The following is an 11,071-nucleotide window of genomic DNA, read 5'->3' as shown; positions in this document are numbered from 1 at the left end:
ATCTACTGTGACGTAAGAAAGAACTCTAGTTCTCAGTGGATCAAAACAATCACTGCATTTTTTTCATAAATTTGAGGATAATGATTTCAGGAGAACACCTAGATCATTTGTCTCTGACTTACATAGTGTCAGCTGGGGTGATTAGGGATGGAAGTGCCACATTGAAGGTGACTTCTTCAGTGCATCCTGGGATATTTATCCTCTTTGGGTTTCTCTCTCTCTATGAAGCATCTCATCATTCAGGGTATCTCTTCTCACAACATGGAGGAAGATAAGGAGATATGAAAGGAGACCAAAGGCAATCATAGTTATAAGAAAACATTCAAGAGAGTGTAGCATCACGGAAACTAACAGTTAGGGCTCTCAATTGAAGATAAGTAAATTTCCTCTACCTTGTTTGAACAAAAAAGAAATTATTAAAAATATTATGTGTCTTACAGTATCTTTGAAAAGATAACTCGGGTAGAGAGAGAGGTAGGAGGGGGGATCGGGATGGGGAATACATGTAAATCCATGGCTGATTCATGTCAGTGTATGACAAAAGCCACTATAATATTGTAAAGTAATTAGCCTCCAACTAATAAAAGTAAATGAAAATAAAATAAAGCCAAAAAAAATAAAAGAAAAGATAACACAATTGAGTATGGATGTGTAACATACCTAGAGATTAATCAGAAAAAATACCCAAACTCATCTTGATTCTATAGCTGTCATCTCATTATATGGCATCTATGGCATTCAGTTCAGTTCAGTCACTCAGTCGTGTCTGAATCTTTGCGACCCCATGGACTGCAGCAAGTCAGGTTTCCCTGTTCATCACCAACTCCTGGAGCTTGCTCAAACTCATATCCAATAAGTCAGTGATGCCCTATGGTGTTAGGGTGAGGAAAACAAGAACTCCACTATACTCACCCAGAGAAATCAGATGTTTCTACTACCATACTTGTCTGTGTAGGATAAAGTTTATGTATAAAATCCTGAAAGCTTTAAGGCTGAAAGAGAGTGAAAAAAATGGGATATAAGTGGAAGCCGTGTTTACAAAATAAAGACTGTGTCTTTTTTTTTTTTTTTTTTTTTTAGGGTAATAGACATTAGCATACATCTACGAATTGATTTAAAAAAAAACTTAAAATCATAGTGAGATTAATAAGGTATAGATTAAGGTTCAAAATCTTTAAAAAGGCAATAGTTAATGGGATAAAGATATATTGAGAAACTGGACTTTTATTGAAAAAAACTCTTCCTTGAAAATGAAGAGATGGGTGAAGGTCAAAACATGCACAGCTAAATTTTTAGGTGGAGACAGAAAAATAGAGGTGTATATGTTATATATTTCAATTTCCTTAAAGTATTAATTTTATAATCAGCAGATATACTGATAAAAAGTTGAAATTAGAGTAATTCAGGAAATCTGTAAGGAAATATGAAGCTTCTTAAGAAAATATAATATGAAGATTACCAAGCTATGTTTAGAGTCCATCTGATACATGGAATTATTATTTTAATGTGAATCCAGTCTGATAAATATTATGACTTGGGTATGATTAAAATGATGGCTCATAGATAGACCTGCATAAAGTGGAAAGTGAAGAAAGACAGGAGATTGTTGATAGTAAGAAATTCATGATATGAATAAAGTGGAGGTAACTATATGCTCAAAAATATTTAAGCAGAAATACTTGAGTAAGTAAGGAAGGAGGTTAGGGAATTGTGATAAAATAGAATGCATGTTTTTAGGATTTTGACATTATTTTGAATTTGGTAGTGATAAATTCTGTGACCTTAGTGTATCTGAAAGAGACTGTATTGAAGAAAGAGAATGCCCATGACACCTGATGATAAGGAAGTGAGTACAATGAGACTAGAAAAGTGGTTGGATCATTCATGAAGGTGCTTATGGCTCCAGAAAGAATTACTGGAGTTGTTAGGGAAAGACAAACTAGGAACCTGTTTGGTAATTAAACTTTACATTGAATCAGTGGGGATATTGTCAAAATTAAGGGACAAGACTAAGAAGTCTGTAGATTAAGAGGAACAGAGCCTGGTATCTCTGATTGTTTTATCAGGCAAGCAAGGATTTCTTTCTTTCTTTTTTTTTTGGTAAGAAAGTAGAAAGTTAGCAGTTTGAAATATAAGTGGTGAACAAGAAGTATAACTATCCCACCAGTTTGTATAAAAGAAATAAAATAGCCCTTGTGGAGGTGGTCGAGAAGGCAGTGCTCCCTGGGTGCAGCCACATTTCTGCCAAAGTAACGAGATGGTGAGGATATTATGAGGTGTGGTTGAGATGCAGGAGAATAAGATGATCACTTTTTAGGGATCCAGTGGGCACACTGAAAGGACATACAAGGAAGGGGATATATGAGTAAACTATTTAGTCATCGTAAGAGAAGAGAATAGACATGAACATCGGGAAGACAACTGAATACAGAAGAAGCTTGCTTTTCTTTGTTTTCAGGCCATGTCATGCAGCATGTGGAATCTTAGATCCCTGACCAGAGAGAAAACCAGTGCCCCCTGTAATGGAAACTCAGAGTCCCAACCACTGGACTGCCAAGCAAGTCCAGAACAAACTTACTTTTTCTGCTTACTAGAGTAAGCAGACCAGGAAGACATGGTAGACTAAATGCCGATAGTCTTTCAGAAGATACTTGCATCTACCTGAATCCTTTGAGAAGCACACTCTAAGACAGTATTAGATGTGAAAGCAAATGTTTTAAGGTGATGCCTGTGCATGATGAAGAGGAAAGCAGGGAATTATAGGTAAGGAAAATCTTTGGACTTTGATGTGGACCTGACTTGTGAATTAAACGATGGAAAGAGAGAGGTTCTTGTTAAAAGAATTATAGGCTGGAGCATGGCTCTGAGAAAATTTTGGGAATAATGACTGGGGGTACCCAAGCAAAGATTACCCATTAGAGGAACCCTATGTTGAAGAGTTCTAGACTCTGCCATGCTCAGTGAATGGCCGGGAACATGGCATCATTGCATTGAAGGTACCAATGAATCTTGGACTCCAGTTAAGCCCTTGTAGAAGCATCTCTTGATATCTCCTTGGCTTTCATAAATAAGTATTCAGTTCTAGTACCATCAGGCTAAATGACTCTTAATTTCAGGAAATCTTCTTTTAAAGATATTCACTAAGATAGAACATTTTCCTCCTGGAATTAATCATAAACATTTTAAAGTTTCTCTTATATTCACATTTTAGTGAGAAGGACAGAGGGGAAAAGGATTCAAAAGCTAACTAATATAATTATGCAATAGGATGCATTCTATAAAAAGTTTTCTTATTATGTCTTTGAAGAAAAGAAAAATGAGTTGGCTATAGTATAAATTGATTAATTTGCAACATTTTGAACAGTATTGCCCCCAAAATATCAAACTATTGATCAATATTAGCACACAAGAAATGTTTTAGTGACATTGTAAGATGTGGTCCTTAACTGTGTCCCATTCAAGTTTTTTGTTTTTTTTTTTTAAATCAATGATTTAAACATATGAAAAGATATTAGCAGATCCTTGGAAGGTGATGGGGGACACTGGCTGTTTTGTTGTGAAGGATAAAAGAATTTGAATCCAAAACCATCTCAAGTGTCTGGTATGACAAATCAGAAGAAATTAAATACAAAAAGGATTTAGCTCACAGATCTAACACTGTAAGTGCAGGATAGTGAGAATCACCTTCTGTTCTGAAAGAACACTGGCAGGACTGCATTTGGATTCAGATGACACATTCTTAGAATAATCAGTGATATATGAAGAAGTTTCACGGGATAAAAACAGGACAGGCAGGTGACTTAAAGCTATGCCACATACTTAAGGCCATTCAGTAGAGACTGGCATCCCATTAGATGAATTACATTTTCCTTCAGTTTTTAGAATTTAATCTTAAACTTGTGAGGGTCTGCCACAAAGACTTCTATCTGATTTTTAAGGACACCAAACATCCTCCTGTTTCATGAACTTTAAACTTCAATCTCTCCCTGGACTCTCTATTCTTCTACTCCAAGCATCAGTACAGCTAGTCACCTCAGCATTCCTGTGAAGGTATAAAGTTGCCTATAAGTATTTAGATGAGTATAGACACACACACACCCCTGTATGAAACTTTGCTTCCCCAGTGTATAACACCATATTTGCCCTATATGAGTTATCCAGCAAGTGCTTATTTAATCATTGATATGAGGAATATTTTTAGAAATGAATTTGCTTAGTCTGAGAAAAGATTCTTAGGAGAGGAGGATAGATAATGAGTAATCCTTTAGAATAATTGAAGGAATTTCTTTTAGAAGATCTATTTAGCTGTTTTAACAGATCTACTTTTAGAAAATCTTTTAAGATCTCCTAAGTTGTTTTGGTGACATAGCAAGAGGCAGACCGGAAAGGAACAGTTTAAAGCTACTGAGTTAGAATTTTAGCTCAATAATTGGAAATACTTTCTAAGGGGGATAATTATCCAAACATAGACTACTTGTTAAAATTGTGAATATTCTGTCATTAGAAATTTTGTTTATTTCTTAGGAACATTTTATTTTCACACTGAAACTTCTCTGAAATTAGAAAGTCTCTTTCATGTGATAGTATTAATAATACTATTTTAACTACTATTTTCCATAGATTCCTAATCATCAGAAATTTTCAGCATGAAATGGAAAGAATAGCTGTTACTGGATTAAGAGATAATCCTGATCATCACCTCCAAGGAATCAAATGACTGTGGGAAGAGAGGGTTCCTGATGGATGTTAAGTAACATTCCTGAAGTAGGATAGTGATGCTGTCTCATCAATGCTGATAAACACAGGATGATTTTGTGTGAAGAAAATAAGCATAGTTGACTTGTATGTTGGCTAATTCAAAAGAATAATGCTCTAGAATTAGTACAAGTTCCTGTGCCCAATGCAAGGTGAGGTTAAACAAACCAAAACATCCAGTTTGGAGAAGAGAAAGGTTTACTGCAAGGCCGTGCAAGGTGACAGGTGGCTCATGTCCTAAACAACCCAGAATCCCCCAAAGGGTTTGGCAGAGCATTTTTAAAAACCTGGTGAGGAAGTAAATGGCAACGGGACCATACCTATCAATAATTACCTTAAATGTAAATGGGTTGAATGCCCCAACCAAAAGAAAAAGACTGGCTGAATGGATACAAAAACAAGACCCCTATATATGCTGTCTACAAGAGGCCCACCTCAAAACAAGGGACACATACAGACTGAAAGTGAAAGGCTGGAAAAAAATATTTCACGCAAATGGAGACCAAAAGAAAGCAGGAGTTGCAATACTCATATCAGATAAAGTAGACTTTAAAATAAAGGCTGTGAAAAGAGACAAAGAAGGACACTACATAATGATCAAAGGATCAATCCAAGAAGAAGATATAACAATTATAATATATATGCACCCAACATAGGAGCACCGCAATATGTAAGGCAAATGCTAACGAGTATGAAAGGGGAAATTAACAATAACACAATAATAGTGGGAGACTTTAATACCCCACTGACAACTATGGATAGAAAATTAAACTAAACAGAAAATTAACAAGGAAACACAAACTTTAAATGACACAATGGACCAACTAGACCTAATTGATATCTATAGGACATTTCACCCCAAAACAATCAATTTCATCTTTTTCTCAAGTGCACATGGAACCTTCTCCAGAATAGATCACATCCTGGGCCATAAATCTAGTCTTGGAAAATTCAAAAAAATTGAAATCATTCCAGTCATCTTTTCTGACCACAGTGCAGTAAGATTAGATCTCAATTACAGGAAAAAAATTATTAAAAATTCAAACATATGGAGGCTAAATAACACAATTCTGAATAACCAACAAATCATAGAAGAAATCAAAAAAGAAATAAAAACATGCATAGAAACTAATAATGAAAACACAACAATCCAAAATCTAAGTGCTAAGGGGAAGGTTCATAGCATTACAGGCTTACCTCAAGAAACAAGAAAAAAGTCAAATAAATAACTAACCCTACACCTAAAGCAACTAGAGAAGGAAGAAATGAAGAACCCCAGGGTTAGTAGAAGGAAAGAAATCTTAAAAATTAGGGCAGAAATAAATGCAAAATAAACTAAAGAGACCATAGCAAAAATCAACAAAGTTAAAAGCTGGTTTTTGGAAAAAATAAACAAAATTGACAAACCTTTAGCAAGACTCATTAAGAAACAAAGGGAGAAGAACCAAATTAACAAAATTAGAAATGAAAATGGAGAGATCACAACAGACAACACTGAAGTACAAAGGATCATAAGAGACTACTACCAGCAGTTCTATGCCAATAAAATGGACAACTTGGAAGAAATGGACAAATTCTTAGAAAAGTGTAACTTTCCAAAACTGAACCAGGAAGAAATAGAAGATCTTAACAGACCCATCACAAGCAAGGAAATCGAAACTGTAATCAGAAATCTTCCAGCAAACAAACGCCCAGGACCAGATGGCTTCACAGCTGAATTCTACCAAAAATTTAGAGAAGAGCTAACACCTATCTTACTCAAACTCTTCCAGAAAATTGCAGAAGAAGGTAAACTTCCAAACTCATTCTATGAGGCCACCATCACCCTAATTCCAAAACCAGACAAAGATGCCACAAAAAAAGAAAACTAAAGGCCAATATCACTGATGAACATAGGTGCAAAAATCCTTAACAAAATTCTAGCAAGCAGAATCCAACAACATATTAAAAAAAAATCATACATCATGACCAAGAGGGCTTTATCCCAGGAATGCAAGGATTCTTTAATATCCACAAATCAATCAATGTAATACACCACATTAACAAATTGAAAGATAAAAACCATATGATTATCTCAATAGATGCAGAAAAAGCCTTTGACAAAATTCAACATCCATTTATGATTAAAACTCTCCAGAAAGCAGGAATAGAAGGAACATGCCTCAACATAATAAAAGCTATATATGACAAACCCACAGCAAGCGTTACCCTCAATGGTGAAAAATTGAAAACATTTCCCGTAAAATCAGGAACAAGACAAGGGTGCCCACTCTCACCACTACTATTCAAAATAGTTTTGGAAGTTTTGGCCACAGCAATCAGAGCAGAAAAAGAAGTAAAAGGAATCCAGATAGGAAAAGAAGAAGTGAAACTCTCACTGTTTGCAGATGACATGATCCTCTACATAGAAAACCCTAAAGACTCTACCAGAAAATTACTAGAACTAATCAATGAATATAGTAAAGTTGCAGGATATAAAACTAACACAGAGAAATCCCTTGCATTCCTATACACTAACAATGAGAAAACAGAAAGAGAAATTAAGGAAACAATACCATTCACCATTGCAACAAAAAGAATAAAATACTTAGGAGTATATCTACCTAAAGAAACAAAAGACCTATACATAGAAAACTATAAAACACTGATAAAAGAAATCAAAGAGGACACAAACATATGGAGAAACATACCGTGTTCATGGATTGGAAGAATCAATATTGCCAAAATGACTATACTGCCCAAAGGAATCTATAGATTCAATGCAATCCCTATCAAGCTCCCAACGGTATTTTTCACAGAACTAGACCAAAGAATTTCACAATTTGTATGGAAATACAAAAAACCTTGAATAGCCAAAGCAATCTTGAGAAAGAAGAATGGAACTGGAGGAATCAACCTGCCTGACTTCACACTCTACTACAAAGCCAGAGTCATCAAGACAGTATGGCACAAAGACAGAAATATAGATCAATGGAACAGAATAGAAAGCCCAGAGATAAATCCATGAACCTATGGACACCTTATCTTTGACAAAGGAGGCAAGGATATACAATGGAAAAAAGACAACCTCTTTAACAAGTGGTGCTGGGAAAACTGGTCAACCACTTGTAAAAGAATGAAACTAGAACACTTTCTAACACCATACACAAAAATAAACTCAAAATGGATTAAAGATCTAAATGTAAGACCAGAAACTATAAAACTCCTAGAGGAGAACATAGGCAAAACACTCTCTGACATAAATCACAGCAGGATCCTCTATGACCCACCTCCCAGAATATTGGAAATAAAAGCAAAAATAAACAAATGGGACCTAATGAAACTTAAAAGTTTTTGCACCACAAAGGAAACTATAAGCAAGGTGAAAAGACAGCCTTCAGAATGGGAAGAAAATAGTAGCAAGTGAAGCAACAGACAAAGGATTAATCTCAAAAATATACAAGCAACTCCTGAAGCTCAATTCCAGAAAAATAAATGACCCAATCAAAAAATGGGCCAAAGAACTAAACAGACATTTCTCTAAAGAAGACATACAGATGGCTAACAAACACATGAAAAGATGCTCAACATCACTCATTATCAGAGAAATGCAAATCAAAACCACAATGAGGTACCATTACACGCCAGTCAGGATGGCTGCTATCCAAAAGTGTACAAGCAATAAATGCTGGAGAGGGTGTGGAGAAAAGGGAACCCTCTTACACTGTTGGTGGGAATGCAAACTAGTACAGTCTCTATGGAAAACAGTGTGGAGATTTCTTAAAAAACTGGAAATAGAACTGCCATATGACCCAGCAATCCCACTTCTGGGCATACACACTGAGGAAACCAGATCTGAAAGAGAGACGTGCACCCCAATGTTCATTGCAGCACTGTTTATAATAGCCAGGACATGGAAGCAACCTAGATGCCCATCAGCAGATGAATGGATAAGGAAGCTGTGGTACATATACACCATGGAATATTACTCAGCCATTAAAAAGAATTCATTTGAATCAGTTCTAGTGAGATGGATGAAATTGAGTCCATTATACAGAGTGAAGTAAGCCAGAAAGATAAAGACCATTACAGTATACTAACACATATATATGGAATTTAGAAAGATGGTAATGATAACCCTATATGCAAAACAGAAAAAGAGACACAGATGTACAGAACAGATTTTTGGACTCTGAGAGAAGGTGAGGGTGGATGGTTCAAGAGAACAGCATCGAAACATGTATATTTTCAAGGGTGAAACAGATCACCAGCCCATGTTGGATGCATAAGACAAGTGCTCAGGCCTGGTACACTGGGAAGACCCAGAGGGATCTGGTGGGAATGGAGGTGGGAGGGGGGATCGGGATGGGGAATACATGTAAATCCATGGCTGATCATGTCAATGTATGGCAAAAACCACTACAATATTGTAAAGTAATTAGCCTCCAACTAATAAAAATAAATGGAAAAAATAAATAAATAAAAACCTGGTGAGTGAGGAAGAGTCACAGGGTACTTGATCAAATCGTGCACAGTTGTCTGGCTGGTGATGAGAGAACAAAGTGGTGTCACAGGGGTTAACATTATGTCTTTAGACTCCAGGAGGCCTGGAGCAATGTGCCCATGGTTATCAAGCAGTTAACATCTTCCATTTGGTGGGGTGGGGGGGTTCATATCTGCAAAATAACTCAGGAAATGTATGTCAAATATTACTATCTAGATACTTCACAGAGGAGCTAAAGCAGAAGATATGGGGGAAGGCCTGTCCTGGGAAGGGCCCTTAGAGTCCTGCTCATTTACACTAGGAGTGTAGAAAATTTAATATTCATGGACCAAATGATGCGCTTTTATTTTTCTTTTGATGTACACACAAGAGTAATGTATGAAGAAAAAATCCATGCCTAAGTAAGTTTAAAAGAAGGCTTTAATAAGGATGTAACTTAATGCTGAGAAAGCACTCTGTAGTTAATTGGCAGTGTTTTGTTTTTTCCTATCAAAGAGTATATAAAGTAACACATGACTAGCAACAAATTTTACCTTATATTCTATGAAGTATGATTTGATTCTAGATTATCCTACATTTAGGACACCAGCCAGGGTTACCGGAAGTTAGAAGAGGCAAAAAAGAATCATTCACCAGAGGTTTGGGAAAACATACATCAGAAAAGTATGGACAATTGGAACCTAACATACTGCAATTGAATTTTAACCTTAAATTAATTTGCTTAAAGTTATTTGCTTAAAGTTAAAAACAAATCCCTTGTGACTATACAGTGGAAGTGAGAAATTGATTTAAGGGACTAGATCTGATAGACAGAGTGCCCGATGGAGGTCCATGATAGTACAGGAGACAGGAATCAAGACCATCCCCTAGAAAAAGAAATGAAAACAAGCAAAATGGCTGTCTGAGGAGGCCTTACAAATAGCTGTGAAAAGAAGGGAAGCGAAAAGCAAAGGAGAAAAGGAAAGATATATCCATCTGAGTGCAGAATTCCAAAGAATAGCAAGGAGAGATAAGAAAGTCTTCCTCAGTGATCAATGCAAAGAAATAGAGGGAAACAACAGAATGGGAAAGACTAGAGATCTCTTCAAGGGAACATTTCATGAAAAGATGGGATCAATAAAGGACAGAAATGGTAGGGACCTAACAGAAGCAGAAGATATAAAGAAGAGGTGGTAAGAATACACAGAAGAACTGTACAAAAAAGATCTTCAGGACCCAGATAATCATGATGGTGTGATCACTCACCTAGAGCCAGACATCCTGGAATGTGAAGTCAAGTGGGCCTTAGGGAGCATCACTACAAACAAAGCTAGTGGAGGTGATGGAATTCCAGTTGAGCTATTTCAATTCCTGAAAGATGATGCTGTGAAAGTGCTACACTCAATATGCCAGCAAATTGGGAAAACTCAGCAGTGGCCACAGGACTGGAAAAGGTCACTTTTCATTCCAATCCCAAAGAAAGGCAATGCCAAAGAATGCTCAAACTACTGCACAATTGCATTCATCTCACATGCTAGTAAAATAATGCTCAAAATTCTCCAAGCCAGGCTACAGTAATATGTGAACCGTGAACTTCCAGATGTTCAATCTGGTTTTAGAAAAGGCAGAGGAAACAGATCAAATTGCCAATATCCGCTGGATCAAAGAAAAAGCAAGAGAGTTCCCGAAAAACATCTATTTCTGCTTTATTGACTATGTGAAAGCCTTTGACTGTATGGATCACAATAAACTGTGGGAAATTCTGAAAGAGATGGGCATACCAGACAATCTGACCTGCCTCTTGAGAAATCTGTATGCAGGTCAAGAAGAAACAGTTAGAACTGGACATGGAAC

This window comes from Cervus elaphus, chromosome 1, assembly GCF_910594005.1.
Source record: "Cervus elaphus chromosome 1, mCerEla1.1, whole genome shotgun sequence".
Taxonomy (NCBI): domain Eukaryota; kingdom Metazoa; phylum Chordata; class Mammalia; order Artiodactyla; family Cervidae; genus Cervus; species Cervus elaphus.
The sequence above is the reverse complement of the archived record's forward strand: the minus strand, read 5'-3'. Positions refer to the sequence as shown.